This window comes from Bacillus rossius, chromosome 18, assembly GCF_032445375.1.
Source record: "Bacillus rossius redtenbacheri isolate Brsri chromosome 18, Brsri_v3, whole genome shotgun sequence".
NCBI classification, from domain to species: domain Eukaryota; kingdom Metazoa; phylum Arthropoda; class Insecta; order Phasmatodea; family Bacillidae; genus Bacillus; species Bacillus rossius.
In genome coordinates this window covers 12,462,908-12,481,134 of record NC_086345.1, presented here as the reverse complement: position 1 = coordinate 12,481,134, position 18,227 = coordinate 12,462,908, and the positions used below count along the sequence as shown (strand labels likewise).

At 35.3% G+C, this 18,227-nt stretch overlaps 1 protein-coding gene across 1 annotated transcript in view; it reads left to right on the top strand.

Annotated features, from left to right (window-relative positions):
- The window catches only part of LOC134541375 (potassium channel subfamily T member 2), a 284,414-nt gene that overhangs the window by 80,239 nt on the left and 185,948 nt on the right, over positions 1 to 18,227 (top strand). The gene's annotated exons all lie outside the window — the stretch shown is intronic.

The following is an 18,227-nucleotide window of genomic DNA, read 5'->3' as shown; positions in this document are numbered from 1 at the left end:
GCACTACAAAACAATGTTCGCAGTGATACTGGCTTCGGATTCTTACACGGACATTTTGTGCTGTTTTTATTTTTTCCAGTACCTACGATAGTTAAAGTTATTTTCAAACCGTTCCCTGAAATTAATTCTAGTATTAACTGCGCACAGTAAGATACAAGTTATATATATATATATATATATATATATATAATGATTGAATGAAACATTAATTGAAATATAAAATTTATGCGCCAATTTTCGTAAGAAATACTCTGTATTACCTCGAAAAAGTAATTAATGTAAGAGAAAATAACCATAGCCATGCAAAGATACAATTTTTGTGTAGTATTAGAACCTATTAATTGGCTAATAGTTTCCAAATGAATTTTTGAAGTGAAAACTTCTATAGGAAGGTTTGGACAGGGAGTAAATTCATGTAAGTCGTCATCGACATGGTCACGTGACGTCAGCTGTGAATGCATGTGTATATATATATATATATATATATATATATATATATATATATATATATATACACACTCAGTGGTGCGCGCGCAGCCAGTACACATAACACAGGTTGACAAGTAATGCACACGACATATACCAATACATATCTTATTAATATGCTTCAGTCCCTGTAAATCAGTGCTGTGCATATGTGAATCGAATGTGTGTATGCAGTAAAAAGTGAGTATCAAATATATTTATATTCTCATATAGATACATAGTTTGAATAACGACGAAAACGGAGTCTTTGTAGCAATATAACCTGAAAATTAAGAACATCATTATTTATTTTTTTAATACCTACAATTACTATGCAATGCATATTTTATAGTAATTTAGGAGTTATTTTACTAACGTGATAAAACGAATTTGTTGTGTGATAATATTTTTTTCGTAAAAATTGCGAAAAGGTCTATCATTTTTATCAAAAATTAATTTGGATATCCAAAAATGACAATGGGAGTGACTTACGTCAAGTTATTTTCACATTGTTTCGATCTTGGCGGATGTTACGTTGTGCTGTTGGATATTTAAGGCACTCCCGTTTTTTTTTATTTCCTTAACCAAGAATTCAATCCCGTCTTAATTTTAAATCAGCATGCCATGCAACTTTCGTGCAAACTTTCAGGCGGAATGTCATAGCCTTAGTTTAAGAAGCACGTCTAGTTCTATAGATATGTATTACAAGAGGGGGCGCATATTTTGTTTTGCTTAATTCTCTGCAATAGGTACCATTCCAAATGTTCCTTCCCCTTATTGGCAATCTACTGCACAAAAAAAACCGGGCAATTCAGGTCGCGTTTCCCTCCACGTGGAATTGCAAAGATTTTCGTGCTCACGGAATATTCGTACCCAAGAGAAACTCAACCAATAACAAAAAAAAAATTGGTTGTCTGTAAAGTCTGTTTACGGACGATAGTTTAACGTGACAACGTCATAACAAAACATTGATTAAATTATTGCATACTTTTATGAATTAAATTAAATCATTTTTATTGAATTATCACTATTTTGTATGGATACAAAGAAGGAGTGAAATGAAATCTACTATTTAATTGATAAATTTACTTTTATTTGCACTCATTAATTCAAATATGTTTATTACTTTAACGAAGAGATTATTTTAACTATAACTTTTATACATGTTTGCTATTTAACTTCTTCCAATCTGTGTTATTCTGTTAAGGATAGGACGATGATAGGAAAAGTATGAAATGAATGGGAGTGTTTCAAGTTTAATGTGCCAAGAAAAAGTCAAATCGATGGTTGTTCCAATCGAGTGGAAGAGAGATAGATGCGGCGCAAGCGTACAATGAGCGTAACGGGACACGGCGTAATGGTACAATGTGCGTTACGGGACACTTTTTCATGCGTGAAGCCGGCATTCATCTATTTATTAGACGTTGTCAAGTCAAAAAAAATAATGCTTTAACAAACGGCTAGTTTCGAAATATTTTCGCAAAAAAAAATGCATACCTTATACACCCAATATACAGCCAATAATACAAGGCCATGGATTCACCCTTCCTCTCCTCATTGATTCAATAACTTTGATTGGCTCATCAGGTGACCCACATTCACTCGTGGCTAATCATCACAGAATAAATAATTATATACCCGCTTTGCTGACTTCAGCAGACACGCGTTGATTTTAAAACAGTAACTGAAAACGTGGAAACAAAATCTCATCTTTTGTTCCTCTTTCATAATTTGGCGGTAATTACCAGCTGCCGAAACAATTTCAACTTCATCCTGGCGCCGAGGTTTTTTTGCGGCCGGCGTATTTACGGAAACATCAAAAACTGCATCGGCAACCTTTCAAAGTTAATTAGTTTGCTTGCGAAGCCTAGAGCGGAATGATTAATTTAGTTGATATTGGATACTTTTGTGTTTAAATTTGGAGAACAAAGTTTTTAAAAGAGGTAGTGTAATTCGAACTGGAAAAAGTCTGTAACACAAGCGATAACGTTAATCTTAAAAAAAAAAAAAAAAATGTTTAGACAACCCATCTTTGAGTTACGTTGTGTTAAAACAGCTTCATCTTTGATGTTTCTCCAAACAGGGATATTTATTTTATTTTTTTAGTTGTACGCCTATATAAGCAGTGTAGATATTGTTTATAAATATGTTTTATAACTAAACTTATTCATTCTTACAAAACGATTTTTGTACATGATTAAATAGAGAGTTTTAGTCTGTCAATGGGCACATTTACGTAAACACTAGGAAATTTCCCGTTTTAATCATTAGAAAGGCTCTCTCACATATTTTATTTGTAAGAACGTCTTCACGGGAACACGGGTAGTTTAGACACTGCATATATGAAAGGAAACCACAAATATGATAACAAAAGTCCACAAATTCCGACCTTGTACAATCGAAATAAAAGGTTTTAACTTCTTCGTTTGTAAGTATATCCAGAATTTCAGCAGCTGTACTCGACACCGCTGAAGCCAGGTCTTAAACTCACACACGTTGTCACGATGTTACGAAAAAAAAATCTTCTCGCAGGTCGGACGACAACTGAATGCACGTACTGTTCCACACTTCCGTACGTTCAGGAACCACGCAGGTCCAGACAAGTCTCGAAAACAGTTGAACTCCGCGTCGTACCACTCTCGCTTGGTTTGGGGGGGGGAAGGGTGCTCTCACCCTTTTCGCCGATGTCGCACTTACCTTCACTCGCGGAAGTCTCGGAACTCCGGAACAGTCGCGGGACTCCCGCAGGGGCCGGCGTCACTGCTTAAATACCTGTGGCGCCCTTCTCGAACCGACGAGAGCGGCCGTGACGAGTCTCGTCATCCCGGGCCAACCCCTCGACGCCCGAAACATCAAGAAAGGCGGTGTTCATTCGCGCCACTCCGCGCGGCGGTCCCTAGATTCCCCAAAGGCCTCTCAGCGATAGATAACAGTGCCGAGTAAGGATGATGCGCGAGGAGCAGAGGGAGGAGGGTGTAGCGACGACCCTTGTAATCCGGCCAGGCACGCGTGACTTGCCTGACGTCTGTGGATGGCACGTGACATGACACGTGACATCAGTGGCCGTGCAGGGCCGCCAGCCAGCTCCGAACCAGGCATCGCGGTCTGGTCTCTCGCGTTCGTATCAATACCATTGAAACTAGGAAATTCGTTTATGTACATCCCGTAACACTTCAGATATCTCCATCTCTACTCAACAACATTAAGCACATGTTAAACAATACGTAAATAAATACTAAAATACACACAGAAATAACTGCTGCAAGTTAAGGCGTATTCCGTTCGTATGTATATGTATTCAAATCTTTACCCTATTGTTACGGATTATTAAAACGAATAAAATAATCTTCGTGCGAAAACTACTTGGTTCGTAAATAGAAAGCCCAATTAAATATTTCACTACACAGATTTATTGATTGCCAATATTTACATCACTAACAAATAAGCTTCTAAAAATGCTTAATAATGAATTACACTTAAAAATGTTTATTCCCCAGTCACTCGGTTCTTACACACCGCACACCACGCTTGGCCGCACCTCTGGCACAACTCTCGCCGCAGCACCCTTCGTGGACCTCCGTCGTTGCACTCCACCGCCGCCGTCGCACTTCCCTTCGCCGAGGATTCACTCGACGCCTCGCTCGGAACTTCGCTCGGGACTCTCGCCGCACCCGCGGCACTTTCACCCAAACTGTCGCACCGGAACTACTGGATTCTCGGAGGCAGGCGTCCTGGCTTATATAGGCCCAGGCGCCACTTCTAGAAGTTGCGAGAGCGGCCGGGGCCAGTCGCGTCATTCCGCGCCAACCCGGCGTCAGAATCATCGAGAAAGGCGTCGGCAGCTCGCGTGGCGACCCGAGGAACTCTCCAGCTGCCAGGTGTCAGATAACGGCGCCGAGACAGAGCGCCGCGCGGGGATTTGAGGGGGGGGGGGAATGCGACGACCCTTGTAATCCACCAGGCGCGCGCGGCACGTCTCACGTTGCGGCGACCACGTGACGTCAGTGGCTGTGCGGGGCCGCCAGCCAGCTCCGAACCTGCGCGCGCCGCGGCCCTGCTCACGTTCGTAACACTATTATAGTTAACGTGAAACCCGCCATATATCCACAATTTTCTCATCTATGATAAACAAATTTCAGGAGATTAATATCTGTACTTCCTGAACATACGTGTCATTATGAAATATATATATATATATATTTGGTGTAATTATTTACTTCTGTTTTGGGACATAGCTTGATGAAGTTATCGCGCTTGTGAACAGTTATTTTGCAAATTTAAAATAAATCGTCAGAGCCACATTAGAGAAGCCAACACGCAGAATAATTGCAGCAATTCCCTAAAGTAGGCGCTCATAAATATAAATTCAAAAATAACGATTTTGAATACCGAAAAAAGATATTAACAATGTTTTATGTAGCTTGCCTAACCTAACCAAGTGTTCAAACAGTAAACTAGCAATAAAGAATTTTGAAAAATCGCAATTTCGCTGTAGAGAATCATCAAATGTAGTGAGAGTAAATCCAACATATCAGTTTCAGAATATCATGTTAAATTTTTTTTTCAGATGAGCCCCTGCTCGAGAAAATTACTGAATGGCTCGTTTAATAGTTAAAAAATAACGTGGTATCAGCCTTGGTGCTAGAAGATAATACGTATTTTGGCCAATATCTCCATCACATAGCAGATGGCAATGTGTCCCTGGCTGACGCGCCGTGGTTCGTCGCTCCCAGCTCACGGTCAAATGGGCCAAGCAGATCAATCATGCCAGGCAGAAATAACACGTGCTCATAACCCGGCGCGTTTCCGGCTATTCGTTCCCGTGATCCATAGCGTGGTGCTCACGCAATTAATAACAAAAAAAAATTAATGTTTGGAATGATTTATGCCTACTTTTAAGTCTTCGAGGAATGTCAAGCTTTCATGAAAAACAAAAATTCATTTTAAACACGGTTTTGGTTCAAGAATATCGAAACATATTATTTTTTTTTAAATCCAATATTGCAGTTATGTCTGCTCAATACATTTTTAATTATTTTTTTGGTTATTACTGATATTCTTTACGTGTTACTCTTTTATTATTAGTGAATTCAGGTTATTTTGCTGGGTTTTTTCTATCCATATTTGTAGCTTTAATTACATTATTTAAAGTATCACAGCTCAAACTTACTGGATAAAAACTTAAAAATTAAAAAAAAAAATACTTATTTAAAACATGTTTATTAAAATACGTCTATAGTCGCAGTTCTTACTGTTATTGGCTTGATAAAGGGCAAACATATAAAACAGCAATTAAAATTGATAAAACATTATACTTTCATATTTCGTCTAGATAAAACGTTTTAGCTAACATTAAAAAACAGCGTATTTACTCTCTTATATAATATCCCCCTTGTAAATTTTTTTTTTATATTATGTCAGACACAAATTTTATTCAATCTTTTCTCTTACAAATTTATGAAGCGACGTAGATTTTTTTTCGCTAGTTTACTTTAAAGATAGTAATTTAAAAATACGAGACATTTTCTCTTCAAGTTTAAATATATTTTATAGGTTTGTATTTAGCTTGCAACGAAATATTTTTAAACATTGTCCAGCCATATATAAAATAATTTGTCGAATGGTCAACTAATGAGTAAATTAAACGATGATAAAATATCATTGTTTGGGTAAAACTTTTGTTTGCTTCCTAGCCGAAATAAAGAGGGAAAACTGGGTATCATTTTAACATACGCACTTAATGATACAACTGTTGTTAAATTCCAATACTGCAGAAAAACAATTTTTATACATATATTTTTTTGTATTGATGTTCAGTGAGATGAAAACTACAGCGCTTTACATATATGTGTGTTTTGCAGCAGTCGTCCAATAGTTTTTAATAATTTTGGCCTACTCTGTACTTCTGTGTAATTTTTAAGAGACACAACACCCCCCCCCCCTCCCTAATTTTTTACGGCAGTTGTTAGGAATCAAAAGCTATAAGTGAAGTTCAAGCTTAAAATGCTCTCAGGACGTCGCTAGCCAAAAATGCCTGCTTTGCTTCACAAGAGAGTGGTTTCGGTGGAGAGTGGAAACGAAGGGTTGTAAAGGGTTAGATTAATATTCTCGGCCACTTAGAGGTCACAAAACACCGCAGTAGTGCCCATAAACTGACTCGGTCGCTTTATGGCGACTAAAGCAAACAACCCCTCTTGATATCGTGACCCACTTGAAAATAAGTCGTCGCTACACTGTTGAAAAATGTTACTTTGAAATCTTTAACAACACTGAACACAATGAACCCAATGATCTTCGTAATTTCACAGAAGCTCAGTTCACTTGGTTTTAAATAGAAGTAACAATAATCGCCTTGTAGTATTAAAATATCTTAAAAGATTGTGACCTACATTCGGACAAAACAAAATGTCGGACATGAAATAAGAATCGGAGAAAAGTATAGTTGTAACGTCAGAATCGAATATGGCAGCCATGGTGTCAGAATCCAAAAGTATTTAAGGTCCTGCCGGAAACGAAAACGATAATGTATGCGAGTGGGACACTCGATTACAAGACAGGTGGTCGGGCGTGATGTAATAATTCAAGATGGCGGAATTCCAAAATGGCGGAAGAGATCAAAGTCATAGGGCAATGTCAAAGGTCAATGCAAAACGTAAAAAATAAAGATCATAGGCCAGGTTCAAAGTCAACGGTAGAGTTCAAAGTCATCCAAGATGGCGGCCGTGACGTCACAATCCAAGATGGTGACCAACTCCACGCCACACACTCTTACACCTGCGTTCGGAGCCCCTGTACTATACTGCTGTCTAATAACACCCGCCAAACTACATGACAACTCATTAAAACATCGGTATAGAATTTTAGAGCCAATAATTCCAATGCGCATTTGACAGGACACCCCCATGCGAAACCACAAATTTTTCTTTTCCGTAAGAACAGAAGAAAAACCACATAAACGCTAGACATTTCGCGTCTTGTAAACAATAATTCGAGACCCCCTTAATAAAGCCGTAAATGAGAACTATTCACACTCCTTTAAATTTATAACTTCCGAATTATTACAGTCTAGAGATTTTTATCCAAGCAGTCTGAACAATGATACGTCAACTAAGAAGGATTACTTGTTTCATTATTCCTTTAAGTACGCGCCTCTTAGTTTAGTTTTCAATTGAGGAAAACTATCAAACAGCACTGTAAGAATATTAGACTGTAAATGATGTGACACAACAGTTTTGTAGTAAGTTTGCAAGGAAACAGGCACCAAATTTCGTTACCAGCAACAAAATGGTTGTAATTATAACTCATACACTTCATCACATTTAAGACTTTTTTCCCTACTAATTGTTTTTTTTAGAGGTTAAAGAAGCTTGTTCAGCATTTATCTCCACCACTGAAGAAGCACCGCACTACAGCTACGTTACGCGACCTACTTTCTTTCCAATCATAACAGTAAAATACATAACCTGCTGTGGTTTTCATTAGATTTTTTAAACAAAATAGTTTAACCATTTAAACAATGATCAATCAACAGAAAGTTCTATGTCACTGTTCACAACAGTTTCATGAGTTTCGGAAACAGTTACGTGATGGTACTCTTTTACCCAGCTTATTGCTGTCTCTGTGTTAAGTACTACTTACCATACAACCATTACCATAAGTTTACAACGTTGTTAAAATTTTCCCATTGAAACTCAATGCGTGCGGATGGTACATAAACAGTATCCCACGTAATTTCTATTGCCTTCCTGCAGACAACAGAACACCAGGTAGACACACAGAATGCCTCCAGTATCTGGGGCGCATGTCTGCTCCAAATCGCGAAGATTTTTTTTTTTCCAGTCACGCTCAAAAACACTGACAGCCCGTGACGTGATGTCACGTCTGCTTTCTAGAGATAGTGTTGCTTTCCAAGGGAAATGTCGTCTGTCGCGGTGACCTACTTGCGGAACGGCTACACTGAAAATTTATTTTTGTGAATTGAACTTAAAAATTCATGAAAATAAAAAGGTGTTTGTAAGTTTGTACATAAGCATAAACTTTCTCACTACAAAATAATATTTGCAGTAATATTGAGTTCAAATTTTTAACTATGCTTTGTGTTGTTCCAGTACTTCCAATAGTTTTTTCAACGGAGCGAAAATTGTTTGTAAACCGTTCCCAGAATAACTTCCCAGTATTAAAAGCGAGCAATGATAAGCATAATAAAACCGAATAAAGTTCAATTGTTGAATATTTGAATATCTCTTCCATGGTTTAAAAAGGTATGCTTGAATAAATATATAAACTTACGTGCCAATTTTCGTAAGAAATACTCAGTAATGTCTCGAAAAATGTATCTCATATATAATGAAGGAATAACCAGTCATGTCTTATACCTACACAATTAAAATATGTTTAATAAAGTACTTAAAACTATTTCTTTGCACTTTTATGAAGCACAGAAAATTATTTTCTGTGCACGAATAGAATAAAATTGCGAATCACGACTGGAAGTGACAAAAAATTTATACCTACATGTACACCTGTGATGAGGCATGGTTAAATTTTTGGGGCCTTAGCATGTCGTCAGAAAGATATCAAAGATATAAATTTGCAAAGCTAAAAGTGTTCTATGATTTTACAACTTTATTTAAACACTAGCTGCAGTACCCGGCGTTGCCCGGGCTGAACACTGGGTGAAGGGGACCTTTTTCGAAAGCAGATGTAGTTAGTAATTGTCTTCTTAATTTGAATGTCAAGTGTGCAAAATAATTTACATTACTTTCAGATCCCGACAGACGTTGTTCTGCAAGTGTATAGTTATTTACCTGTATACATCTAAAAATTGGTGGTCTGTATGTAATCTAGACTCTATAAAGCACTATAGAAAAAAAGCTGAAAAATAAGGGATTACTAATATTGAAAATATTCCATTATCTAGCTAATGCTCGGCATGCATTGCAATGCCTCATTCAGTTTTGTTTTGTAATATATTTGAAGTAGTGACACATATACAAATCATCTATCCATCTCTCTAAATATATATTTATCTCTATATACATATATATACATATATGTATCTCTCTAGCTCTATTTATCTCTTTGTACATATATACAAAAATACTTCCCACTATCTCAATCTCTTCTATATATAAATCTCTATATAGCTCTATACATCTATATATCTCTTTATCTAACCAATTTCATTCTCTATACCTCACTCTATCTCAACTTATCTCTCTGTCTCACTCTATCTCACTATATATATATATATATCACTCTTATCTATATCTCTCTTTTATATTTAAATAAATTGTGTCATGCGTGCGCACTTATACAACAAAAACAGACGAAGTGCCACTATATAATATGAAATAAACACATTTTTGAAACAATTCGTGCTTCAACTATTGCAAAATAATTATACCGTCTCAGAAACCTTCACGGGCATGCGCATAACATCTCACCATAATCGAATGAATGGTATAGGAACGCATACGGCACAAACAAACGAAAATTAAAGACATGACAAACGCATCAAATGATGGTGCGTTTAAAATTCAAGGCAACTCTATCTACTGACGAAGTTAAGAACAAAACTGTTATTAGCGCCTTTATTTTGCTAGCCACTGCGAGCTCCACTAAGCGGACTGGTCTCACCAAGGAGAAAAATATTAATTTGCCAGACCTTACTATGTGTATGATCGTGTGTCAGACATTGAGAATTGACACTCACTCACTATTGGCATGTCTGTAACCTATGATTTTTTCTGTTATAAAATTAAATTATCACTTTTTCACTCCCTTAGGGATGGACTTTTATATTAATATGTGGTTTATGTGTTAATCCAGGTTATGAGCTCGCTGTAGGCCAAATTTCATCCAGATCCGTTCAGCCGTTCTGGCGTGATTGAGTTACAAACATCCATCCATCCATCCATCCATCCAAACTTTCACATTTATAATATTAGTGGTATTTCCATAGCACTTCAGGTTCTATCTTGAATACTTACTCTTTTATTCGCAATAATCGAGTTAATAAGTACTTTTTTTCGCGATGAGCCTGCGCCAACGTTTTTTGACGTGACAACGTCTAATAAATAGATGAACTCCGGCTGCACGCACGAAAAAGTGTCCCGTTACGCTGTGTCATGTTACACTCATTGTACGCTTGCGCCGCATCTATCTCTCTTCCACTCGATTGGAACAACCATCGATTTTACTTTTTAGAGGCACATTAAACTTGAAACACTCCCATTCGTTTACTACTTTCCCTATCATCTTCCTATCCTTAAAAGAATAACAGAGATTGGAAGAAGTTAAATAGCAAACATGTATAAAAGTTATAGTTAAAATATTCTCTCCGTTAAAGTAATAAACATATTTGAATTAATGAGTGCAAATAAAAGTAAATTTATCAATTAAATTGTAAATTTAATTTCACTCCTTCTTTGTATCCATACAAAATAGTGATAATTCAATAAAAATGATTCAATTTTATTCATAAAAGTATGCAATAATTTCACCAATGTTTTGTTATGACGTTGTCACGTTAAACTATCGTCCGTAAACCGACTTTACAGACAACCAATTTTTTGGTAGAATTCAGGCTCATACTAAAGTAGCACTTCAATCTCCCTTCTCTTCTCTCACTTCTCCATACGATCTGGTGAAGCTTGAAGCATTGTTACGCAAACTAAACCTAGCCGTGTCTCACGTCACGAGTGAAAAACAAGAAGGTTGTGACGTTCCGACCACCGCAGGACTCTAAATGTCCTGATATTCTCTGACGAGGAGCAGCTACTGGGTTGTGTTTACGTGGTAGCCTTGGAGAGGAAAAAAAACATAAGCTGAGATATAAACCACTTGTCCCTGGAACCAGGAGTAGCGATAAGTAGGGACCGGAAAAATTCGTGGTTTGAATAGCCTTCAGGATAGACTGCACATTCCCCTGTACACTTGGGCAAATAACGCCAGTTCATTGGCTTCTGACTTGTGAGTCGTCTCAGCTGGTTTGTCTGTGATTCGATCCTTCTTTGGTCGAGAGTTCATAATTGGTTGAGATTCGTACAGATGAACAGTAAGCCAATAGCAAAATCATCTAAGAGGTATATGTATTTGACTTCTAGCTTATCGCCGAATGAATCCGCGAATTTTTCCGGTCTCTAGCGATAAGGTAGGCTTACTTGAAACACAGCTCTAAAGCAGATTTTATAAACTAAGGCAAGAAAATAAAAAAATAAAAATAGTTGCTAATGCCATTTTATTTTTTTAAATAACATGGAAATCTACATTTTTAAATGCATTTAGTAGCACTAAGATTCTAAATATTTGGCTCTTTTAAAAACTAAAAGTAATTTAACAACATTATATAAATATATATATATTTAATTAGTACGAGAAATTCATCAAAAGCATAACAAATATAAACAGCGTAGCATTTGATTACTGCTAGGCCTTATGGTATTATAAACATTTAAAAAATGGTCATCATCATCATCATACACAAAACTGAAATGATTGTCTGCCTTATGTTTAACTTCTGTAGTAGGCTGCTACATTCAAATAATGTTTTGTCAGCGTTCTATTCAACAGCTAATTTTTCACTGCATACATGAGCATATCATACGTTAGTGTGAATTTAAATTTAATGTTTTCTTCATTAAATATATTAAACATTGTTACTCAAAGTTGTGTACAATTGAGGCGAACCAAAAATTAAAATTTAAAAAAATATATAGGTATATTCAAATTTAAAAATTTTCATGTATGTTGTTATCAAGATTTAGCAAGTTTATGTAATGACCTCGCTGTTAGAATATTAAGCCAAATTTAAAACTTGTTCTTAAGCCACTTTTTCATTGGGCGTGTTTGTTTGTTGGTGTTTGATTTAACTCACAGTAACACAATGGTACGGGAAATTAAAATGACAGCCTCTTACAAGAGGTTTGGCGGGAGGTTATGTATAGTTTATACCCTCTAATCACATTTTTTATTTGTTTATTTTGTGAAAAGTATTTTTTATTTTAATTATTATGAAATGGACAAAATTCTTAAAAAAAATTACCATCCATTATGGTTTTTCGAGACTTCAAAGACCAATGAAAAACATTAAAAAACACAACAATATCAGGCGAGCAGCAAGAAATGTAGGCCAGCCTTGAACTTTTTCCGCCGTAGCGAGCGGAAAGAATGCGACAGTAGTGTACAAATGCATTTCCTGTGGCAGGAGTAGGAGGAAGTATCTAGAACCGGTGTCCACCATCTTGGATTCCGATTTCACGGTCGCCATCTTGGATGACCTTCAACTTTAAAATTCGCCAAAATTTACTCAAAAATCACCTAAATTGGCCTGAATTCGTTGAAGTGACTCAAAATGATTTACCTTTAAAAAAACTAAATTTCTCCAGAACGACTAAATTTCTCATTTATCAGCCATCGGTATAGGGGCATTAGACCATTTCTCCGGCCGCCATATTGGACTCCGCAATTTTTAATTATGGCGTTATAGCCCTCGTATTTGTTTTTAGAACGTTTCGCCATCTTAGATTATAGAACTTTGCACCAGTTTTGATTCCCACATTTTTAATTATTACATCATACCCGCCATATTGGTAATCCATAATTATTATCCAACAAAATCAGAAAATATTTTGAACGTTGTAAAAAATTAAGTAATTACAATTATAAAAAGTAATAAAAAATGATTATGTTTAGGACCTTAGAGTCCTCGTTTCAAACCCGGTATTGGCAAAAAGAGTGACAGGTCCTTCCTCCACGAAGGATACCAGTAGACTGGCCCCCAAAAAAATAGTACCCAGGAATATATATGACTCCAACCAGTATCCTATATGACTTAATGATCACGTACGTAGGATATATAATTTTTATTGCTTTTTACTATATATTGCTGTTGGGTAAGCCATTTTCCTGCACATCATTGGTGAGTTAAGTATCTTAAATGTATGATTGTGTGTGCTAGTTTATTTGTATAATTCTGTGTGTGAATGATTATGTGTCTGACCATTATCTTTCCATTTAAATTACCATTATCATTCCATACGTATACCCATTATCTTCCCCTATGTCGTTCTTTTTTGAATGAATAATGTCATAAGATAGTTGAATGGTCTTTCATTTTTTGTTGGTATCACTTTTATATAAAATTAAATATGAAATACATATTTTTATTGTAAAATACATCTTCACACTACCAACTGTGAGAGGCTTTGTCACGATCAAGAGTTGCAAGTCAAGTGAAAGTGTATATTGTATCACTAAAGCAAGGAAGATTACTGAATCACTATAGATAGAGACAGGAAAAATCCGCGAATTCATTTCGCGATAGGCTAAAATACAAATAGTTATGCCTCAGTGTTGCCTCTGCCATTGGCTCAAAATTCACCTGGATGACTCTGGGCCAATGAGAAACGCCCGACCAAAGCTTTATAAAATCACAGGCTGCTACGTTGGGACGTCTCGCAAGACAGCAGCCAATGAGTGGGTGGCATTTGACCGAGAGTACGTAGAACTATGGAGTTCATCCTGCAGGTCATTGAACCCGCGAATTTTTCCGGTCCCTAACTATAGACACTTAATGCGCTTGCAGAATTTTAAAATAAATTTAATTTTAATAAATAATTCGTGTGTGTTTGAGAAATTCATTATTTTTAAACGGTTGCCTGAAGCACCCTACAGATAACTAAATTTACTTAAGTAATTAAATATTAAATTTATAATTTAATGAAAGGTTTTTTTTTTAAAAAAAATGAATGAAATTTAATTTTTATGATGAACGTGCAGCATGCAAAAAAAAAAATTGACAGTGTGTAAACAGCCTATATACAAATAATACATGAGTGTGGTTGTGTTATACTTCTTTAGGCATGTTATGACAAAGTAATAACAGTGAATTTATACGATGCGCGCGCGGCATGCAATGAATAATTGATAAGATGAAAAAAGGCTACATACAAATATAATATATGTGCTTTTGAATTATATGCCTATTTTAGTGAATGATATTGAATACTGCTTCATATAATTAAACACATTTATTTATTCTAAATATTAGTGATAGAAATTGTGTTTATAAATTTTTTCAAGTAGATTTTCCAGTGTTTTATATATTCCCGTAAGAATTATTTATTAGCATTACAAATTATATATTAGTATATTATTATTTAATTTCAGTGTGTTTATTAATTTTCATTAGTAATTAAAATGTAGCTCTATAATTTAACTGAATTTAATAATTAATTTTATAAACGGATTCACATTAAAATTTAATACGGTGTATTTAATTATATTTTTTATTTGATTAAATTTAAACTTTATCGACCATATTTATATCACTCCAGTTCTGTTTATTATTTTATTTCAATTAAATATTTTCATGTAGAATTGAAGTTTGTATTTTATTATTACTTATTCGGAGCGTACAAGCGATGAATAGGGACTGGAAAAATTCGCGGATTCAATGACCTTCAGGATAGACTCCACGATCCTGTGTATACTCGGGCAAACTTCACCTGTTCATTGGCTACTAACTTGTGAGGCGTCTCAATTGGGGGACTCGTGATTCGATATTGCTTTGACTGAGGGTCTATAATTGGCCCACAGTCCTTCATATTAACAGTGAACCAATAGCAGAAGTTGCATAAAAGTATAATTTTTTTCATTTTAAGATACTGCGAAATGAATCCGCGACTTTTTCCAGTCTCTAGCGATGAAGCATGGAAGGGCGTAACCACAAGAAAGGAAAGTGACGTGCCCACGAGGAAGGGCAGTGGCTTAACCAAGAGGAAAATAGGCGTACTTAAGTAGTGTGGCAGTCACTCACTAAATTATCAAACACAGAGATTTATAATAAACATTCTGAATGTCATTTTATTTTCATTATGAATTAAAAATTGTTCTCAATTATTTTACTCTACTAAATAATTAATTTTATACACTTATTTATATTAATCCTATACACAGTTACGCTCATTGCTCACTCACTGACTTGTATATGTATACCTTGACATATGTATACCTTGGAGACAAGCGTATCATAAAGCAAAAATATTGGCCTACTCCGTAGAGAAGTGTATAAAATAAAAAAATGGAAGAGAAATAATAGAGTAACATTTGACATACAGCTATATAAGTGGAACACCCCTTAGTTATTAAATTAAAGTGACGCCTTACGAATAACTATGCTTATAATTAATAATAAGTGTTATATCTGTGAAAGTTAAGCTTTAAACGAAAAACGGTAAAAAAAATTCCCTTGTTTGAAATCCTAGTTTGCGACACTGGCAATCTTTTGATAATATTTTGAATTTTGAAGTTATTCTCTTCCAAAATATTTGTTCTTATTTTTTAAATTTGCTTATATCTTTCAAGTTTATAATTTTATTAAAAATCTGTCTTTATATATTAATTTTTGTTACAACATTCTTTTAATTTTTTGTATGTGTATAAGAAATAGTTTTCAATTGTACAATATAAAAATACATTTGATATTTAATAAACATTTCGTGTGTATTAAATCACAGTGTTTGTAATATTAATCATATTTCAACGGGCGCCTTACAACTTCCTAGTGATGTTAAAACGGCCATTTTGGATCTAACTTTTGGTTTTCATTTGTTAGAGTCCATTGCCACCATATTGCATTTTTTGTTTTGTTTTATCCACTAAAGTTCAGTAGTGCCAATCACTGGATCGTCAGCTGTCGTAGAATCCACCATCTTGTTAGTCATCTTGGCCGCCATATTGATAATCTGTAATTATTTGCTTAGAAATTCGAGAAAAAAAATGTTCAAAAATTTTCATTAAAATTACCAATTAATATATTGAAATTATTCGGTAGATTCATATCCTCGGCTTGATTCTTGGCCGGGAGCCAAAACCTATAAAATATTTATGTAAAATACTTTTCTTTCATTAAATTTGACAAAATGTTCCCTAAGCGGTTTAAATTCCCCATCTCCAGCTACCAGTAAACCAGTGAGGTAATTAATTTTATTCGTCATTTTTAAAAGCTTTAAATGAAACCTAAAAGTTTTAAAGAATATCTAAAAAAAAAAATTAAAAATTACTTCACTTTTTTTTTTGCCGTGACAACGTCTAATAAATCGATGAACGCCGGCTGAACCCACGAAAAAGTGTCCCGTAACGCACATTGTCCCACTACGGATATCCCACAAGGATGTGTCCTGTTATGCTCATTGTACGCATGCGTGGCATCTCTCTTCCACTCGATTGGAATAACCATCGATTTGACTTTTCAATCATATTTTCGTAGTTTGAATTATTAATATTATTTAATTAAACGATCGTCCACCGATTTTCAGCACAATCGGTACGGCTATTAATTTCACGCCTACCACTGTAATAAATAAACATGGCGGAATGCATACGTTTTTAAAACTTCCACAACACAAAACAAAATTTTTATAAATATATACATAACATCTGAAACATTAATTTCCAATTTGGCCTCATGGCCGTGTGGTTAGCATCGCTGACTGAGTGCTGGTATGTCAACTCAACTGTATTTGTAAATAACTTGAAAAGACAAAATAAAGAGACTTTGAAATTGAATTGAATTGAATTGACTACCAATCCAAAGGTAGACGGATCGAATCACGGCCGCTACAATATTTTCATTTTTGTACTTGTAAAATTAAATACGGCGCGCGCGACACTACAAGATTAATAAATGTATTTTAATTAATGAATGCAAATAAAAGTAAATTTATCAATTAAATTGTAGATTTCATTTCACTCCTTCTTTGTATCTATACAAAATAGTGATAATTCAATAAAAATGATTAAATTTTATTCATAAAGTTATGCAGAGGTAGATTTTATCATACAAAAGATACAAAAATTTAAGAAAAAAATTTCTTCCTCAAAGAATATAATATTTTTAATGCCTAAATGGTTCGGTTGCAAAAACCTATTACGGCTCAGTCTCAGGCCGAATATGATATTTCATTTTCTTCTGGATCAATCATTTCATCAATGTTATGTTATGACGTCACGTTAAACTATCGTCCGTAAACCGACTTTACAGACAACCAGTTTTTTTAATTCTATCGATTTCCGCGCTTGTTTCGATCCTTTGTCAGTGCTAAGAGTATTTAAAAATTAAATTAAATATTTTCATTATGTTTCCCGTTTTCTTCCTGACTAAAGCCTCGACTACGCACATTTAACAAAAAGAACGCATATTTCGTAAAAACATAACTCATTAAGGATAAAATCTCATCGGTGAGGACCCTTGTAATCCGGCCAGGCACGCGTGGCATGCCTCACGTCAGTGGACGGCGCGTGACGTCAGTGGCAGTGCTGGGCCGCCAGCCAGCTCCGAACCTGGCACGCGTCGCAGTCCTGTCTGCGTTCGTAACAATACGTTACAAATATAGAGATGACTTGATGTTAGCTTTTGGACATACTCCATTGCTCAGCACATGTGTATGTCTGTAGAAGAAAACTACACAAAATACAAAAACACAAATTAAGCAAAAAATTGCTGTTGTCAACAGGATATAAACACCACATAATATTCCATAACAGGAATATGGTCATCAAACAAAGAAAAAAACAAAGAGAAATGGACTAACAGAACGAAAAAAAAAACACAAATGATGTCAGCACAAAAATATTAAAACAAAAAAAAATCAGCACAACAGTTGGAACGAGACAAAAAAACACGATAAGACGAAAAGACGAAACAAACACTATAGTTTTCCAAAAACAAAAGAGAACGAAAAAAAACACAAATGATG